This window comes from Ursus arctos, unplaced genomic scaffold (assembly GCF_023065955.2).
Source record: "Ursus arctos isolate Adak ecotype North America unplaced genomic scaffold, UrsArc2.0 scaffold_7, whole genome shotgun sequence".
In the NCBI taxonomy this organism is placed as follows: domain Eukaryota; kingdom Metazoa; phylum Chordata; class Mammalia; order Carnivora; family Ursidae; genus Ursus; species Ursus arctos.
In genome coordinates this window covers 2,376,466-2,394,320 of record NW_026623089.1, presented here as the reverse complement: position 1 = coordinate 2,394,320, position 17,855 = coordinate 2,376,466, and the positions used below count along the sequence as shown (strand labels likewise).

The window sequence follows — 17,855 nt, the reverse complement described above, 5'->3', positions numbered from 1 at the left end:
GTAAGGGGGAGGTGTGCAATCTTATTCAACATTCAGTGTAACTTTAGCTTAGGTTTTTGTGTGGATCCCTTAAGCAGATCGAAGATGTTCCTTTCTCGTCCTGGTTTGCCAAGATTTTAAAAATCATGAATGGTTGTTGAATTTTCTCAAATGGTCAAGTGCTTTTTTTGGTGACTATCAAAACAATCACATGATTTTCTTTTATTCTGTTAATGCACAACTTATATTTGGTGCTTTTTGAGTGTTAAGTCCACCTTGTATTACTGGGATAATTCTCACATGCTCCCATGATATTATCCTCTTTCTATGTGACCAGATTATATTTGCTTGCGTTGGTTAAGGAAATTTGCAACTATGTCCATGAGGCATATTTTTCTGTGATTTCAGGTTATTGTGTTAAAATTATGCTGGACTCAATGGATAGGCAAAGGTTCCCTCCTCCCTTACTTTCTGAGTTTGTAGAAGACAAGTGTTATTTTCTTCTTTAACAGATATAGGGCTGCTCAGAGTTTCTGTTTCATTTTGTGTCAAATTTTGTAAGCTGTGTATTTTTCATGAAATTTGTCCATTTCGTTTAAGTTGCTATATTTGTTGGTGAATAGTTATTCAAATACTCCCTTATTTTTCTTTTAAAATCTATAGGTCCTGTAGTGATACTCCCTCCTTTAATATTTCTGATATTGATAATTATCTTCATTCTCTTTTTTTCTTCTTTTTACCAATACAGCGAGGGATTTATACATTTTGTTGCTCTTCCTCCCCCTCATTTCATTGATTTATGTCTTATCTTCATCATTTCCTTCCTTCATTTAACTTAGGTTTACTTGGCTCTTTTATAACTGGGTGTTTGAGTCACACACTAGTTCACTATTTTTGAACTGCCTTTTTTCTAATATAAATATTTAAAGTTGTAAATTTCATTTGAAGCAAATCCCAAAGTGATATTAGTCGTATTTTTATTATCATTAAATTTGAATATTTTCTAAATTTCCCTTGTGTTTTCTTTTATGAGACATGGATTATTTACAAGTAGGTTGTTTAATTTTCACACATTAACAGAGTTTTGATATATTGTGTTGTTAATTTCTAATTTAATTCCATTTTGGTCAGAGAATATACTTTGTATGGTTTTACTCCTTTTAAATTTAATAAGTCTTCTTTTATTGGTCTGTATATGGTATATCTTTGTGAACAAGCTCTGTGGACTTGCCAGGAATGTCTATTATGCAGCCTTTGGGTGGAGTAAAGAGCAAATCAATAGCTTTACTTATTTTTAATGTTTGTTTTGTTAATTTATGAGGGATGGAAATTAAAATCTTTTAGCAGTGCTTGTAGAATAGTTTATCCTTTTATTTATTTATTTTTGAAAAATATTGTATTTATTTGAGAGAGAGAGCGAGCATGAGCAGGGGGAGGGGCAGAGGGAGAAGCAGACTCCCCGCTGAGCAGGCAGCCCGATGTGGGACTAAATCCCAGGACCCTGAAATCATGACCTGAGCCGAAGTCAGACGCTTAACTGACTGAGCCCACCAGGCGCCCTTGTCTATCTCTTAAATCAATTTTTTGCTTTATAGAGTTTGACGTTCTGTTGGGCGTACACATGTATGTGATTGTTTAGTTTTGCTGTTTGTTCATATGTCATGCACGGGTGATCCTCGAGCAACACAGGTTTGAATTGCATGGTCCATCTACATGAGGATTTTTTTAGACAAATACAGCACGGTGCTGTAAATGTGTTTTCTCTTCTTTAGTATTTCCTTATCATTTTCTTTTCTGCAGTTTCCTGTAAGAATACAGTATGTGATACATACAACACAAACTATGCGTCAACCGACTGTTTGTTATCCTTAGGGCTTTGGGTCAACAGGAGGCTCCTTGTAGTCATGTTTTTGGGGAGTCAGGTCATACATGGAATTTTGACTGCACTGGAGGCCGGTGCCCCAGCCCCTGTGTTGTTTCTAGGTCAACTGGGATTTCTTCACATATTCAATACCTTACGAGTGGTATGTTGTAGAGACTGGATTCTGTTCTGTGCCTCCAAAGACTACTGATTTTCTTTTTCAAGCAGGGAGTATAAGTGGCTTTGAATTCAAACTTGCGATACCCTCTCTTGCAGTGACTAGTTCGTGTCTAGTTCAGTTCTTCTCGTCTTCGGGCTGCGTGGAGCCTGCCCTGCGTGGGTGGTGTTGCCTGGTCAGCCAGATGCTTGGGTTGAGTTCACATGCAGAATCCCTTCTCCTGTCCTGGCTCTCCTGTCTCCAGTGTCCCTGTTTCTTCCCCAGGGTTGAAGTTTCCCCGCTCTCTCTCTTCTGGTGCTGGAAGCCAGAGAGACTGACGGTTTGCTCCTGAAGTTGAGCTGCTCTGGTTGTCTCAGAGGTGGGTCTGCTCTTAGACTCAAAGTCACAACAATGGGAAAATTGCCCTACGCTCTTCCCTTCTCCTAGATGTCCACTCCCCTCCAGGGTCTGCCTGCTGTTGATCACTCTCCAGTGCCTTCAGCCTTAAAAAAACAGCCTGAAGATTTTAGTTATTATCTGTAGGAGCGTTGGCCCAACAGGAGCTATTTGTCCATCACCAGAAGCAAAATGGCCTATCTGCTTTTTATTTTCTGAGACGTTGTTGCTGTCGACATATGTACTTTGATACTGTCCTCCTGGACCTGTTACTTTATCCTTTTGCTTTTATTCCAATGGGGCTTTTGTAGGTAGAGGCTGTACGTGTGATTTATTCAAGCTACCACGTTTAATCCAAAATCTAGAGTGTTGTCTTTATTTTGAATTATTTCCAAAAAATTTCTGGGTTGAAGGACATAAACACTTCCAAAGCTTATGATAAGTTGACATGTCTTAAGTTGTGGTTTTATCCATTTGCTCCCCCTCCAGCAGGAGTAGACCTGGTCTGCAGAGACACCCCCCCCCCCACTTCTCTTTGTTCTCTCTGACAGTAGGAGAGACCCATAGAGCTGCAGCCAGGACCAGAGAGTCGCTGAGAACACCCAGAGGAAAGGCTTTTTCTTTTTTCTTTTTTTTTTTTTAAAGATTTTATTTATTTATTCAACAGAGATAGAGACAGCCAGTGAGAGAGGGAACACAGGCAGGGGGAGTGGGAGAGGAAGAAGCAGGCTCCTAGTGGAGGAGCCTGATGTGGGGCTCGACCCCATAACGCTGGGATCACGCCCTGAGCCGAAGGCAGATGCCCAACCGCTCTGCCACCCAGGCGCCCCGGAAACGCTTTTTCTAACCCAAGAAACAAATCGCTAAGTTTCTTGACTGATCTAAGGCTATATATCCTTGGGAATAAATTCTCACTAGGTTGGGTTTACATTTTTACCATCTCTACAGCTCTGCTCATCTAATCATCTTGCCCCAAGTTAGGATTGTGGGTTTATCATGAAATTAACTCCCAGCCAGTTAGAGAACCAGGTTAGCAGCGAGCTGTAGAGGAAACTGTTAGAAGGTCTTGTGTGAGGTGGTATTTGACTTGACCCCAGAGACTCTGCAGTAGTTAGGTCGGTTCTCAGAGGTGGACATAAACCAGCAGCTTCATGGTTGACCAGGGGAAGCTGACAGCTTGACGATGTTATCGAGCTGGTGCTGTCCCAGTGCACTGGGTTGTCTCCTCTGTAAGTGCGGTCAGAATCTCAGGGGCTCAACTAAGGCTGCTTTGTCTTCTTATCTTTTCTTTGGCTGCTTTATGACACTCTCTGTGGACAGGGAGTCTCGGTTCTCCTCAGCCTATCAAACTGCTGGAGATAGAGGACAGAGGAGCCGCAGAGAGAATGTCGGTGTCAGCTGAGCAGAGAACAGCCATGGTTTCAGGAGGGCTCCCCTGGCTGGCAGAAGGCTGATGGTTAAAATAATGCTAGGTGACCTGTTCTTGCAGGAATGCACCTGAGCCTCGAATTGTGGTTTTAGGGGGAAGGGAGGCAGTGAGAGGACACTATCTGCTCCAAGTGTGATCCATGGCCGGAAGCGTCAGGATCACCTGGGAACTTGCTTGACCCACCCCAGAGCTAAGGATTTGCATTTTAACAAGACCCCCACCCCAGCTGATTTCTATGCACTTTAATACTGAGGAGGTACTGATCTAGGAAGGCTCGTCACATGTGAAGACACTCACCCGAGAAATGCACTCAGGCTTTCTTAGGCTGGAAGGAATGTTTCAGGGTAGAGGCTGACCTGGTGAAGCAAAGACGGAGAGCATTTCCCAGCCAGAAAGCTCACACGTGGGACAGTTCTGCGTCTGCTCCATTACATCGGGAAGCACTGACGTCACATTACTTGATTTTTCTAGGTTGATTTAAAGCCCACCTCTAGGGGCGCCTGGGTGGCTCAGTCGTTAAGCCACGTTAAGTGTCTGCCTTCGGCTCAGGTCACGATCCACTGGGGTCAAGCCCCGCATCGGGCTCCCTGCTCAGTGGGGAGCTTGCTTCTTCCTCTCCCACTCCCCCAGCTTGTGTTCCTTCTCTTGCTGTGTCTCTCTCGGTCAAATAAATAAAATCTTAAAAAAAAAAAAATAAAGCCCACCTGTAAACCCCTGTTTACCAGCCCGGCATGGACACCTCTCAGCACACCTCTTCCATGTCTGGGGCCTGTGCCTCTCGTGGGAGCCCTCCTGCCTGCTCTCCTGGCTGGGAATCATTGGGAGATAGGTGCGTCTGGGCTTCACGAGAGAACCCCACATTTGCTGGCATTCATTTTGTTCATGGGAGGGAGAAGGGATTCCTTGCTCAGATAAAGCATTTCTACAGATCATCTATGCTGCATTAGGAAATGCTTTTAGAATCTGTTTTATTCTGAATTACATTTTGACCTCACCGAGAACAGTCTCTCTGATGACACGGGACTTGCAGGATGGGCCCTCTCTCTCCGGTCATCATCGCCAGTGTTGTGAGGCAGACGGGGTGGGATGCTCTATGGGCCTTCCTCTCCAGGCTTGACATATCGATGCTGACAGCCTACCGGGGAGTTTGTGATCACATTGGATCGGAGAACCTCCGAGACCCACGCAATTCTCTTGATTTATATGCCGGTGTGATAAAGACTTGGCTCCTTTCTGGGGAAGTCAGAGGCAGACAGAGCCGAGTGTTTAGATACAGTTGGAAGCACTTTATAATTTTTATCGAGTTGCACATTTCAGGGACTTTTCCACTGAGGCTGGCCTCCAGGCAGGGCAGCACCCCGAGCTGGTTTCTCAGGGACTACCCCCCCCTGTGTTTTGACCACATTTCCTTGTCAGAGCCTGGACTAGAAAGGACCTGTTGGGGGATGGGCTTTCCTTTTCCAGGCAAGGCTTGGGTACTGGGGCTGCAGCAGAAGCTTCTTCTCAGGCACGTGGAGAGAGAGGATTCTGAAGGTGATGATGAGGCTTACCATAGTGGGGGGATGAGTGTCCCCCAAAAGATATGTCCAGGTCCTAACGCCTTGTACCTGTGAATGTGACCTTATTTGGAAATAAGGTCTTTCATCTGTAGATGAAATTAAGGTAAGGATCTCGAGATGAGATCATCCTGGATTAGGGTGGCCGAAGTCCAATGACAGATGTCCTCAAAGGGGCAGGAGTGAAGAGGACACACAGAGACACCGGGAGAGGCCGTGAAGACAGACACAGAGATTGGGATGATGTGATTGTGAGCCAACGGACGCCTGGGGCTATCAGGAGCAGGACAAGGCAAAGAGGGATTCACCCCAGAGCCCCCAGACCTCCCTTCCCCAGAGGGAGCACAGCCCTGCTGACACTTCGTGTCCTGACTTCTGGCCTCCAGGACCATGTGAGAATAAATCCCCGTTGTTTGAAGTCACCCTGTTTGTGGTCGTTGGTTTCAGCAGCTCCAGGACACTAACGCCTCTCCTTTCTCCAGAAACCAGCAGCCCAGCCTGGTCCTGGCAGCCCTCTGCCCTTGGCAGTGATCTCTCCTCTTGCCAGCCTCACTCCCCTGTCCAGCTGGGCCAGTCTGTGCTCTGATGAGCTGTGTCCCCCTGGCTGGTCTTTTTGGCTGTAGCCCCAGGTGTTTTTTTTTTTTTTTTTTTTTTTTATGTTTCCTTTATGCCCACAAATGGGGAGGATGTTTCTGCTGTCAGGGCTTCAAGTCTTTGCCAGGTGTCCCGCAGTTGGTCTTGTTCTTTTCGTATTTTTACAGCCGTTACTCCTAAGGAACTGGGTACAGTCGTTCTCTTCAGTTTGAATCAAAAACAGGCAGGCGTTCACTGTGGAAGGTCTGGCTGTCTCCCACGGACGCTCGAACGTCAGGGTGGGCTCGGTCCTGGGCTCGTCCCACCTCGTGCTGAGTTCCTGGCAGACACTTGTCGTTTTTGCTGCTCTGCATCCTGTCCATGGTTTTTCTTTGGGAAAAGGAGCCTTTCCCAGCCTCCAGCCCACTTAGCGGGGCCCAAGCCCCTGGGTGAGGTTGTGGCGGTCAGCCAGTGAGAGAACATCCTGACATTTCTGCATTGACTACTAGGGAAGGAGACGTCCGTCCCCATGAAGGGAAAGCCTGCCTAAGCATGGAGGCAACACTGGGGGAGGAAGAGGCCAGTGGGGCAGATGGGGTACAGAATTTTTTAAAAAGATTTTCTTTACTTATTGGGGAGGGGAGAGTGGGAGGACGGGCAGAGGGAAAGTGTCTTTAAGCAGATTCCCTGCTGATCAAGGAGCCTGCCACAGGGCTCCATCCCGTGACCCCCGAGCTGAAATCAAGGGTCAGACGCTCCACCGACTGAGCCAGGGGTATGGAATTTAAGGAGCTGTCACTCATGGTGGTGAAGCACAGGTTGGCCCTGGACACAGCATTGAAAGCAGAGCTGAGACAGGGAATTCAGGAATTCCTCGTGATGCTATCGGAACTCCTGTATCCAACGGTGCCTGAAGCCTTTGACCCCTGAGTTCTTCAGGGTGTGAGCCAGTATGTTTTCTTTTGTTCAAGCGATTTTGAGTTACATTTCCCATCTCTAGCAACCAACTGAGGCCTTATGATGTAGTTTCCCCCTGTGTTGCTCCCCACCAAGGTTGCACCGGGGCTCTGGATCCTTCCCCAGGCTCTGCCTGAGAATCTAGCATGGATGTCTCAGCATCAGACCGCATGTCTCCAAGATCTCTCTTTGGTTCTTCCAAGAGGCTTACTCCATCTCTGTGCAAATGGGCCTTCTTTCACTCTCCTTTGAGATTCCCACATCCCCAAGGTGGGGGACTCTCCGGTGAGCCGGGCTTCTCCCGGAACCCTCACCCTCCATGAACAGCCAGCAGAAAGAGCTGGGAGATCACACAGAAGAGTCACTGGGTTGAGCAGAGCTGTTTTAATTTCAAAGAAACCTCGAGCAGTGAGTGATGACAGGTGGTTGTCAGGAAAATGGGTCTGATGGTCTCGAGCCCTAGATGGACAGACGGTCCATGGCTATCAAAGGAAATTAAGCTTTCAGAGAGCTGAGGCGGCTCTTCGGGGCACATCCTTATAAATGTTAGTGGAATCTCTGGGCGAGGATCTCAGGGCCCAGGGCCAACGCTCTCTCTGCCCAGCCTTGCTGCCTGTCCTGCTGTGAGCCTCCCCGCCTCAGGCGCTCTGTTACCAGATGGTGCCAAGCCTGGGGTAGCCTCAGGGGAGGACACTCCACAGTTAGTCTGTCCTTTCCCTAGTCCCTCGTCCGCCAAGAAGGACTTACTTCTGTGCTCACAGCCAATACATTTAAAATAAAAGGTTGTGACTGGATAATCTGTGAGAACATTCATAAACCATCCTGTACGGTAGAATTACAGAGAAAACCAGGGTTTTGTGTAGGACACGATTATGGCCCCTAAAGATGTCCGTGTCTTGATCCCCAAGGCTGTGAATGTGTGACCTTGCATGGCAAAGGCAACTTTGCAGATGTGATTAAATTAAGGACCTGGGATGGGGGATGACCCCAGGTTATCTGCGTGGATCCAGTGTAATTACAAGGGTCCTTACAGGAGCGAGGCAGGAGGACCAGAGTCTGGTGACAGGCAGAGTTTGGAGTGGGGTCAGGACGGGCCCAGCAGCCAAGAATGCGGGTGGCCTCTAGAAGCTAGAAAAGCTAAGACATGGATTTCTCCCTGCAGACCTCAGAAGGAACATAGCCCTGCCAGTGGCTTGCGTGGAGAGCTTCTGGCTTGGGATCATAGAAGAATACCCTTGCTTTGAGCCACCAGGCTTGTGGTATCTGGTCACTGGAGCCACAGAAAGCTCATGCGTTTACTGGGCCTGGTAAATAGGGAGGCTGAGAGGTGCAGGAGATGCTCAGCACTGGGGGCCTCGGGGACTGGGACCCGGCCACTGGCAGAAGGGGCTGCACAGGCGGGGGGGGGGGGAGAGGAAGGCTCAAGGCCCCTCCTGGCTCTGAATCGGGGTTTGAGGCATCACAGTCAGCGTCTCCTTCTTCAGAGGAAGTGGCCTCTGATGCTTAGGGAGCCTTCTGGTTAAAATGTTACATTCAAAGTGCAAAAGATCTCTGAGGCACATTACAAGTAACACTGGGAGTCCTGACTTGGAATTGAGAACATGGAGGGTGGCATCCTGGCCTCTGGGGCCTAAAATTCCACTTTACCACCTCGTTCTCAACGCGTCCCCCTGTGCTGACTTAAACTGGCAGGATTTACTTCTCCTTGCTCAAACCTCCCCAAGAAGGAGGAACCCCTCTGCTGTTGCCCTCTGCCATCCCATAGACGTGGGAATCACGATAAACAGGTTTTGTGCAATCTCTTTATGCAGAACGCTGAGTTTATTGCTCACGGAGATTGAAATCTACAACGAACACTTGCTTTGCTGGTCTGCTGAGCAGCACGTGGGGAAAATGCGTACTTAATGATACAGTATAAACTAGAGAGCTCAGCTCTTATAATAATTTTGTTATGGTCAATCTAAGCCTAATATCCTCTTTCATAGCGTTTGCTGCCATCCTGAATCTTTCCTCTGAAAAGCAATAAGAGGAAGGCCATCAGCAGAGCTTATGAGAAAATGATCACGCTTAAAATAACCCCGGCTGCTGGCGGACAGCGCCACGGCCTCGTTGGGAATGACCCCCAGCCTGCAGCCCAGGAGGGACCTGCCCAGAGCCACCTGTGAGGCCGGCCAGCACCGACCTGCCGCCCTCTGGCATCCCTGATGCTCCTGTCCTGTCGGCAGGATGGGGCTTCACAGGAGTGAAAAGGGGTCTCACATGCCGAAGGGAACCCAGGGTATAGGCACGAAAGACCACTGGCCTTCCCAGCTGCGGACAGTGGCTTGGCCATGCCCACTCACCTCTCCCTTGACTGCCAGGACGAGCTCCCAAGCGGGCACAGTGCCCCTCCCAGAACCCTTTGCTTGAGGTCAGGCTTATGGCTGGGTGGGAGGTGTTGGTGGCAGTAACATCCATGAGCACCTGCCGTGTGGTGGCCTGCACAAAACACCTGGCACTTGTGTGTCTATCCTGTGAGGTTTCCAGAGTGGCAGCAGAGACCTGGACCTGTGCTCCCTCGCATGGCTGGTCTCCACTGGCCTGCTCTTCTAGAACCTTCCAGCAGTGGAACAAGCAACGAGCTCCACCTTGTGCCACGTGCAGGCAGATGGGGTTCCCTTTGCCTGAGGACCAGTCGGAGGTCTTGGGACCCTGCCGTTTGAGGGGTGTTCAGGAAAGAAGAGGGACTTAGCTCCTGAAAAGTCACTGGTCTGGGGCAGGGGTTAATATTTCCATTTGCTTAGAGACAAATACCTCCTTCTGAGGAAGCAAAGGAGAGAAAACAGCCCGTAGGGAGCGGTGTTTGTGTGGGTGTGATTAGAAGTGACAGTGAGAACCCGCCTGCACGCTCAGTGACGGTGAGAACCCGCCTGCATGCTCAGTGATGGTGGAGAGCCAGCCCGCGCGCCTGGTGACGGTGAAGAGCCTGCACGCACACCCGGTGACGGTGGAGACCCTGCCCGCACGCCCGGTGACGGTGGAGAGCCAGCCCGCGCGCCCGGTGACGGTGGAGAGCCAGCCCGCGCGCCCGGTGACGGTGGAGAGCCAGCCCGCGCGCCCGGTGACGGTGGAGAGCCTGCACGCGCGCCCGGTGACGGTGGAGAGCCTGCCCGCGCGCCCGGTGACGGTGGAGAGCCTGCCCGCGCGCCCGGTGACGGTGGAGAGCCAGCCCGCGCGCCCGGTGACGGTGGAGAGGCTGCCCGCACGCCCGGTGATGGTGGAGAGCCAGCCCGCGCGCCCGGTGACGGTGGAGAGCCTGCACGCACGCCCGGTGACGGTGGAGAGCCTGCATGCACACTTGGTGACGGTGGAGAGACAGCCCGCGCGCCCGGTGATGGTGGAGAGCCTGCACGCACGCCCGGTGATGGTGGAGAGCCAGCCCGCACGCCAGGTGACGGTGGAGAGCCTGCACACGCACCCGCTGACGGTGAGAGCCTGCCCGCACACTCAGTGACGGTGGAGAGCCTGCACGCACAGCCGGTGATGGTGGAGAGCCGGCCCGTGCGCCCGGTGACGGCGAGAGCCTGCCTGCACACTCTCTCTGTTTTCCAGGAGCCTCAGAATGTGGACCGTGGACAGAGGCATCCTGTGATGGTCTTGTGCCCACTGAAAAGTGATGCCCCCGAGAGAGTGACCGTGGGACCTGCGGATGCCCCCCTACCCTAGCCCCTTACCCTTTTGAAAAGTGCCTTTACAAGCCCCGCAGGCTGCGTTCCCTGGGCTCCCTTGCACCCAGGCTCTCTCTGATATGCAACACCGGCTTTTCTTCTCTCATTTCTCTGACAACTGAGATTCAAGACCCCGGTGTTAGGGGTCCGGTGACGTGGGGGCAGCCAGGCCGTGGGACCTACCGCAGTCTGTGGGGCCAGTGTCCGTGCCCTGGCACTGTGGGGCCCCCTACTCCGAGGGCCGCAGCTGGGCCCAGAGCCTTCCTAGATCCTTGCAGGGAGTCCTTGCAGGCGCATGACTCCCTCGCCCACTGCTCGGTGCCTTCCTCACAGACCGCGTGTGGAGACGGGAGCTGCGGGCCTGCTTCAGAGACACTTGGGACCAGGGGCGTAATGAAGGGCAGAAGGAAACAGGAGCCTGAGCACCGTGCACTGGGCCTTCACCAGCGGCGTTCATCCTCTCACGGTCCAGAGACCCCAAGCCCGCCGTCCACATGTGGACGGGGTTTCTCCGGAGGCCTCCCTCCTTGGCTTGCCGATGGTACCTTCTGGCGGTGCCCTCACGTGGTCTTCCCCCTGTGTGCGTGCAGCCCTGGCGTCTCTGTCCAGGTTCCCTGTCGTAGGGACACGGGCCCGCTGCAACAGGGCCCATGCTCACGGCCTCGTTTTACCCTAATCACCTCTCTGAAGGCCCTGTCTTTAAATACAGTCACATTCAGAGGTTCTGGGGGTTAGAATTTCAAGTCACAAATCTTGTGGGGACAGAATTGAGCCCATGGCGTCCATGTATCTGTCGGCTATTATCGTAATCATGTCGCGCAAACCACCTCAAAGCAACCCTAGCGTTATTTTCTCCTTGGCACCTGCAGGGAGTGGTGCCAGGCTGCAGACACGCTGCTTTGGGGCGGAGGGAGGCTGGGAGTGGGGGGCCGGCACCGGGCTGCCGCTTGGGCTCGGGTCTGCCCCATGCGTCTCATGACTTTGCGATCAGTGGTCACCGATTCTGTTTTCTGCTGTCGTGGTCGGAGTCCAGACTGCACCAGGCTGGCTGGATCCTATCCCCCAGTCCCCACTGGCCAAGGCCAGTCTCAGGCCAAGATTGGAGGATGTTACAGATAAATATATACATTTATCTTGATATATTTATTTAAAAAAACCCGCAACCTTTCATTTCTCTCACATGATACTACTCGTTTTTGTTGAACTTCTCTTAACTCAAACCACAGCTCATCACAGAGTCTTTGGTCTTATTTTCTGGTTGGCCTGTTGTCTTCCCCACTGGAACTGTCCGCTGTTCTGGTCCCCGCCGCAGTCCCAGGGTGCAGAGCCACCACACACGCGGGTCTGACGTGTGATGTACGAGGTGGCCCCATACGACTCTGCAGGTGTGACAGAGAACTGATCAGTGAACAGGTTAAGGGTATGAACTGTTGGTGTCATACACAAACACCGACTTTTCGATTGCCATTAAATTCAGCAAAACACAATGTAGTGGATCTTTGAGTTTTGTTAGCATTATGGAACCCGCACTCCGAGTTTAAGATTTGGTGTGTAGATATGTGGTTAATTAGCATTTTTATTGTTAGTAAAAATGAATCTAGTATATTTTCTAGGAATGCACACTTTCTCCTGAGCCTTCTTTAGTTTTTTTTTTTTTTTAAAGATTTTATTTATTTATTTGACAGAGATAGAGACAGCCAGCGAGAGAGGGAACACAAGCAGGGGGAGTGGGAGAGGAAGAAGCAGGCTCACAACGGAGGAGCCTGATGTGGGACTCGATCCCAGAACGCCGGGATCACGCCCTGAGCTGAAGGCAGACGCTTAACCGCTGTGCCACCCAGGCGCCCCCCTTCTTTAGTTTTAAGAGTAAATCTTACATCGTATTATGGTTTGTTACATGTTTCAAAAGCAGATGTGTTTTTTCTTCCTAAGCCATCCTGGGTACCCAAAATTTTCCTGCTCCTCAGTTGGTGTCCTACTGGATTTTAGGGACACTTGAGTCTGGAGTTGGTCTCACTTCCCTAGTCCTTGGATCCAAGATTAGAGGGAGTCATTTTTCATTTCTTTATGTTAAATCTGTTTTTATCAAGGAGAATATACGTAACACGGAATTATACCGTCTTAACCATTTTTAACTGTTTAGTTCAGTGGCATTAAATAGACTCCCAATGTTGTGTTCATCTCCAAAACTTTTCATCTTTCCAAACAGAAACTCCGGACCCTCTGAGGAAAGAGAAACTGAGGTGTATTAAACATTTTGAGTTTATTTGAGCAAAAATCGATTCCATTCAGGCAGCATCCAGTCTAGCGGATAGAAAGACGCTAAGGAGCTGGACAGCATGAATGACATCCCTGGGCGGGAGGGATGGGCAGGAAAGCGGGTCGGCTCTTGCAAGGTCCCCTTGCTTCAGGGGATGGACGGAGGACCTCCCTAGGTGCTGGTCACATGATTCTGGTCTGAAAGTTGTAAGGTTCTATTTCTGGAAGAGCTGAAGCTGAAACCTTAAGTCTTGGTTTGGTGACACGGGGCTTAGCATACATGGCTTGATTTTGGACCTGCCATCTTGTTTTTAACACCATCAAACAATAATTGCCTATTCCCCCCCACCATCTTTTTAGGCTAAAAGGCCAAAAATCATTTTCCTGCTACAGGTCCTTTGTACAGTCAATAGTGTGTGAACATGTAGTTGACAGCAGGTCTGGTAACGGTGGGTGACCGTCCTGGGGCGTGAGGACACCAGCCGGTTGGGCTGTGAGCCTGGGTCCCCCATTGGTGCCCAGCTCCTCTGCTCGCCATCTGGGTTTGCATACAGTAAGAGCTCAGTACCTGTGTAAGGAAGTGTATGCAGAAGGCAGAGCTGTGCACATTGAGAAGGTGTGTTCTTCACTGGCATGTTGGGGCCCAGTCCCTGAGCACTCAGGGCAGCGACTGTCCTGCAGACGACTCCTGGGCGCTATCCTTCAGGCATGGGGGGATCAGAGCGTCCACTCCGCCCGCAGTCCAAGGGGCTTTTCTTGCTCTTCCCTTCGGCAGACTAGCGGTCCCTGCCTGTGAGACCCCGGGGATGAAGCTGCCTCCTTCCCACGCGGGTCCCTGCGACCAGGTGATGAATGGGGTCGGCCGGCCCTGAGCCAGGGCAGGTAGCAGGCAGGAGACCCGCCTAGCTTTGCTGCGCTGGGTGCAAATGGATCTTTAAATTGAGGTTTTTAAAAACTTGCAGTCAGGTGATTTGACCTTTGGTTCTAGAATTTGCTGCCATAACGTTTATTATCCTCCAAGGCGGCCGTGCTGTGGGCTGGCCCTGTCTGACGGATGGGAGGGAGGGAGTGAGAAATTGGTCTCCACCGAGGCATCGGACAGGCAGGCACAGCAGGTCTGACCTGGGGCATTAAACATGCTGTCCTCAGACAGAGGGGCTGGGTGGAGAACCACTTTGGATTCCAATAAAATGGATAAAGAGGCCCTGATACAGAGACCTTTTCAGGGAGAATTACCGTGTGGACTTCAGGCCCCCGACTGCCAGATGCAGGGTCTCTGACCTTTTCATAAGCAAGCGCCCTGCTTATTTACCCATTCCACGTGATTCATATCCGGGGCAGTTTGACATGTCCCTTTGTTTAGGAGCTAAGGACTCCAGGCGGGAGCCCTGGGTTAGGTGGCCTCCGTGCTCAGTGGCAGGTTTAGCAGATAAAAATCAAAGAATCAATCTTTGCAAGGGCATACTTACACTAAAAGATTATTTGTTGCTTATCTGAAATTCAGATTCAGCGGGGTGTCCTACATTTTATCTGGTGACCCTACGCTGAGCCCGGCCTAGCTGCCAGCCTGTGACACCTTGGTCTGTGTGGAAGCTCAGGGAAGAGGCTGGGGACGCTGTGAGTGATGAACGGCACGAAGGCCCAAGCTGAGGGGCTGGGAATGGGAATCCCCTCTGTCACAGCCTGGAGGGCGGCTGGTGAGGACAGGGGTCCCACAGCCCTTCCCTGCAGAGTTCTGGGGCTCCCCTGCTTGTGGGATCCCCGGGCCTAATCGGGACCCAGGAAGATGCTGATACTGGGCATGAGCAGGACCGCACAGGAGGCGGGAGGACAGGACCGGCGTGAGAGGGCATCTGGCAGGGGAAGGTAGAGCCCCCGCTAGTCCCACCTCCACATCTAGCTTTGTCTCCCGCTTCTCATGCCTGATCACCTGTTCTCATGGGCTTCTGGGCTCCAGGTGGATTCTCCAGACAAAAGTCACTGCCCTTCCCATTGGCTGTGCCCCTAAGCAGGTGACATAGACTCTATGGACCACAACGTGACCGTCTGTGAAACGGCCTGACCACAGGGCATACCCTGCCTTGTCATTCTCCCACAGAAATAAAAAGCAAACAACAAAGAGATAGCACTGTGCACCTCTTATAATGGCCACCTCCCAGAACACCGGCAACACCAGACGCTGGTGGGGATGTGCCTCGTAAGGGGAGCTCGTCCGTTGCTGGTAGGGGTGCACAGTGGTGCCCCCACCTTGGAGGACGGTTGGGTGGTTCCTTGTGATGTTGTGATTTATAGCCGATCAATATTTGGTCTTGGTCCCCACTTCTAGCACAGAGCTCCTACGCTCTGAGAGCCACAGAGGTCTCTTTTGTTATATTACTGAGGTGACTTTTGGAAGGACAGGGCAGGTGACCAAGAGAATCAGCACTGGGACTTTCATTCCCCCTCCTGACCTCCGGGGAGGGGAAGGGGCTGGGAGTCGAATCAGGAATACTAACGATGGTATCAGCTGTGCCTACGGAATGAAGCCTCCCTAAAACCCCACAAGGATGGGATTCAGAGAGCTCCTGGGTTAGTGATCCCATGGAGCCCACGTGGCGGAGAGAGGCCCCTGGGAGAGGGTGTGGAAACTCCTCACTTGCCCCCCCACTCCCGTCTCACCTCGTGCCTCTCTTCCGTCTGGTGTTCCTGAGGGGTACCCTTCTGTTACAAACCAGTAATCTAGTAAGGAAAATGTATCTCAGAGTTCTGTGAGCTGCTCCGGCAAAGCGATCAAACCAGAGGAGGGGCTGGGTCATGAGAACCTCTGCTCTGTAGCCCATGGGACAGAAGCACGGGGGACAGCCTGGACTTGCCATGGGCGTCTGCAGTGGGGGAGGGGCAGTCTGGGGTCTGATGGCACCTCCAGTGTCAGAATAGAGTTAAACTGTAGGACACCCAGCAGGTGTCAGAGGTTGCCTGGTGCTGTGGGAACTCCCTCTGCCCCCACACTCTGGAGTCGATCATCCAGGACACCTTTACTTAGAGAACTGAATATTCTGTCAGCGTACAATCCAGCAATCACACTGTTTGGTATTTACCCAAAGGAATTGAAAACTTAAGTCCACACACAACCTGGATATGTTTTGTTTCTTTTCAAAGATTTTATTTATTTATTTATTCATTTATTTAGTGACAGAGCATGAGCAGGGTTGGGGGGGAGGGGCAGAGGGAGAGAGAATCTCGAGCCGACTCCCTGCTGGGTTTGGAGCCTGGTGGGGGCTTGATCTTGCAACCCTGAGATCATGACCTAAGCCGAGATAAAGAGTCAGACACTCAACTGACTGAGCCACCCAGGCGCCCCCACAACCTGGATGTTAAAAACAGGGATGTTTATAGCCGTTTTATTTGTAGTTGTCAAAACTTAGATGCAAGCAAGATGTCCTTCAGGTGATAGATAAATACACCGTGGGCCATCCAGACAATGGGATAGCACTCATTCTGAAAAGAATTGAGCTTTTAAGCTATGAAAAGACAAGTAGGAAGCTTAAATGCATTATTCTAAAGCGAAAGAAACCAATCTGAAAGGCTACATGATTGTAGGATTCCAGTTACATGACGTTCTGGAAAAGGCAAAACTGTGGAGACAGTAAAGAGATCAGCAGTAGCCAGGATTAAGGGGGAAGGAGGGGTGAAGAGCGGAGCATGGAGGATTTTAGGGCGCATTCATCCAAACCCACGGAACGTGCATCACTAGGAGTGAACCTCACAGAAGGTCTGTCTTCGGTGGTAGTGATGTGTTCATGGAGGTTCGTCAGGTGTCACGAACGCATGGCTCTGGTGGGGGATGTGTGTAATCGGGGAGGCTGTGCACATGTGGGGGCCGGGGACCTCTCTGTACCTTCCATTCAGTTTGCTGTGAAGCTAAAACTGCTCTAAAAAGGACAGTTTATTTACAAAAAAGTTAAAAGCAGTTGCATTAGTTAGGATCCTGGAGACACAGAACCGATAGGATGTACATATGAAGAAAGAGAGAGAGATTTATTTGAAGGAATAGTCTCACATGATTGTGGGGGCTGGCAAGTCCCAGGCTGCAGGGCTGGCTGTAGGCTGGAGACCCCGGGAAGAGTCTGAAGGGCCTCTGCTGGCAGAGCCCCCTCTGGCTCCAGGCACCGCATCTTTTTCTCTCAAGGCCTGATCGGATGAGGCCCGTCTACAGGACAGAGGGTCATTTGCTTTATTCAAAGTCTACTGATTTAAAATGTTTAATCTCATCTAGGAAATACCTTCACGGTGACCTCGACTGGTACTTGACCCAGTGTCTGGGGACCGTAGCCCAGCCAGGTTGGCACAGAAAGTGAACCATAACAGCAGGGTGTAAACGTACTGTCATCTCCAAGTTATGGCTTGAGGTCCCCAAAGTAAGGAGGTTACCTTTGCGATTTTTTTCAGTGAAAATTTCTTTTTTATGGTCATAAAGATAATGCACACTCATGTTTTGAACCATGAAGTACAGTAAAGAATAGAGTAAGTAGAACGCCAGTCCTGTATTTCTGCCTTCAGGGGAGAGGCTATTCACATCTGTCCTAAGCAACTGTGTGCACACCCACACACTCACATATGCACCCACACTCACATATGCACAACATGTGCCCACACACACGCACAAACACACTCAGACATACACAGTGCACACACACATGCACACACACATGCACAGTGCATACACATGCATGCTCACACATGCACACACAGGCTCACACACGCACAGTGCATACACATGCACACACACAGGCTCACACATGCACAGTGCACACACACGCACACACTCACACATGCACAGTGTATACACGCACACACACACACAGGCTCACACATGCACAGTGCACACACATGCACACGCACACACACATGCACAACACATGCACAGCGTACACACATACACACGTGTGCACACATACACGACACATGCATGCTCACATACGCACACACATGCTCACACGTG

General features: G+C 50.8%; 1 long non-coding RNA gene across 2 annotated transcripts in view; it reads left to right on the top strand.

The window, feature by feature from the left end:
* The window catches only part of LOC130543039 (uncharacterized), a 415,403-nt gene that overhangs the window by 79,003 nt on the left and 318,545 nt on the right, over positions 1–17,855 (top strand). The gene's annotated exons all lie outside the window — the stretch shown is intronic.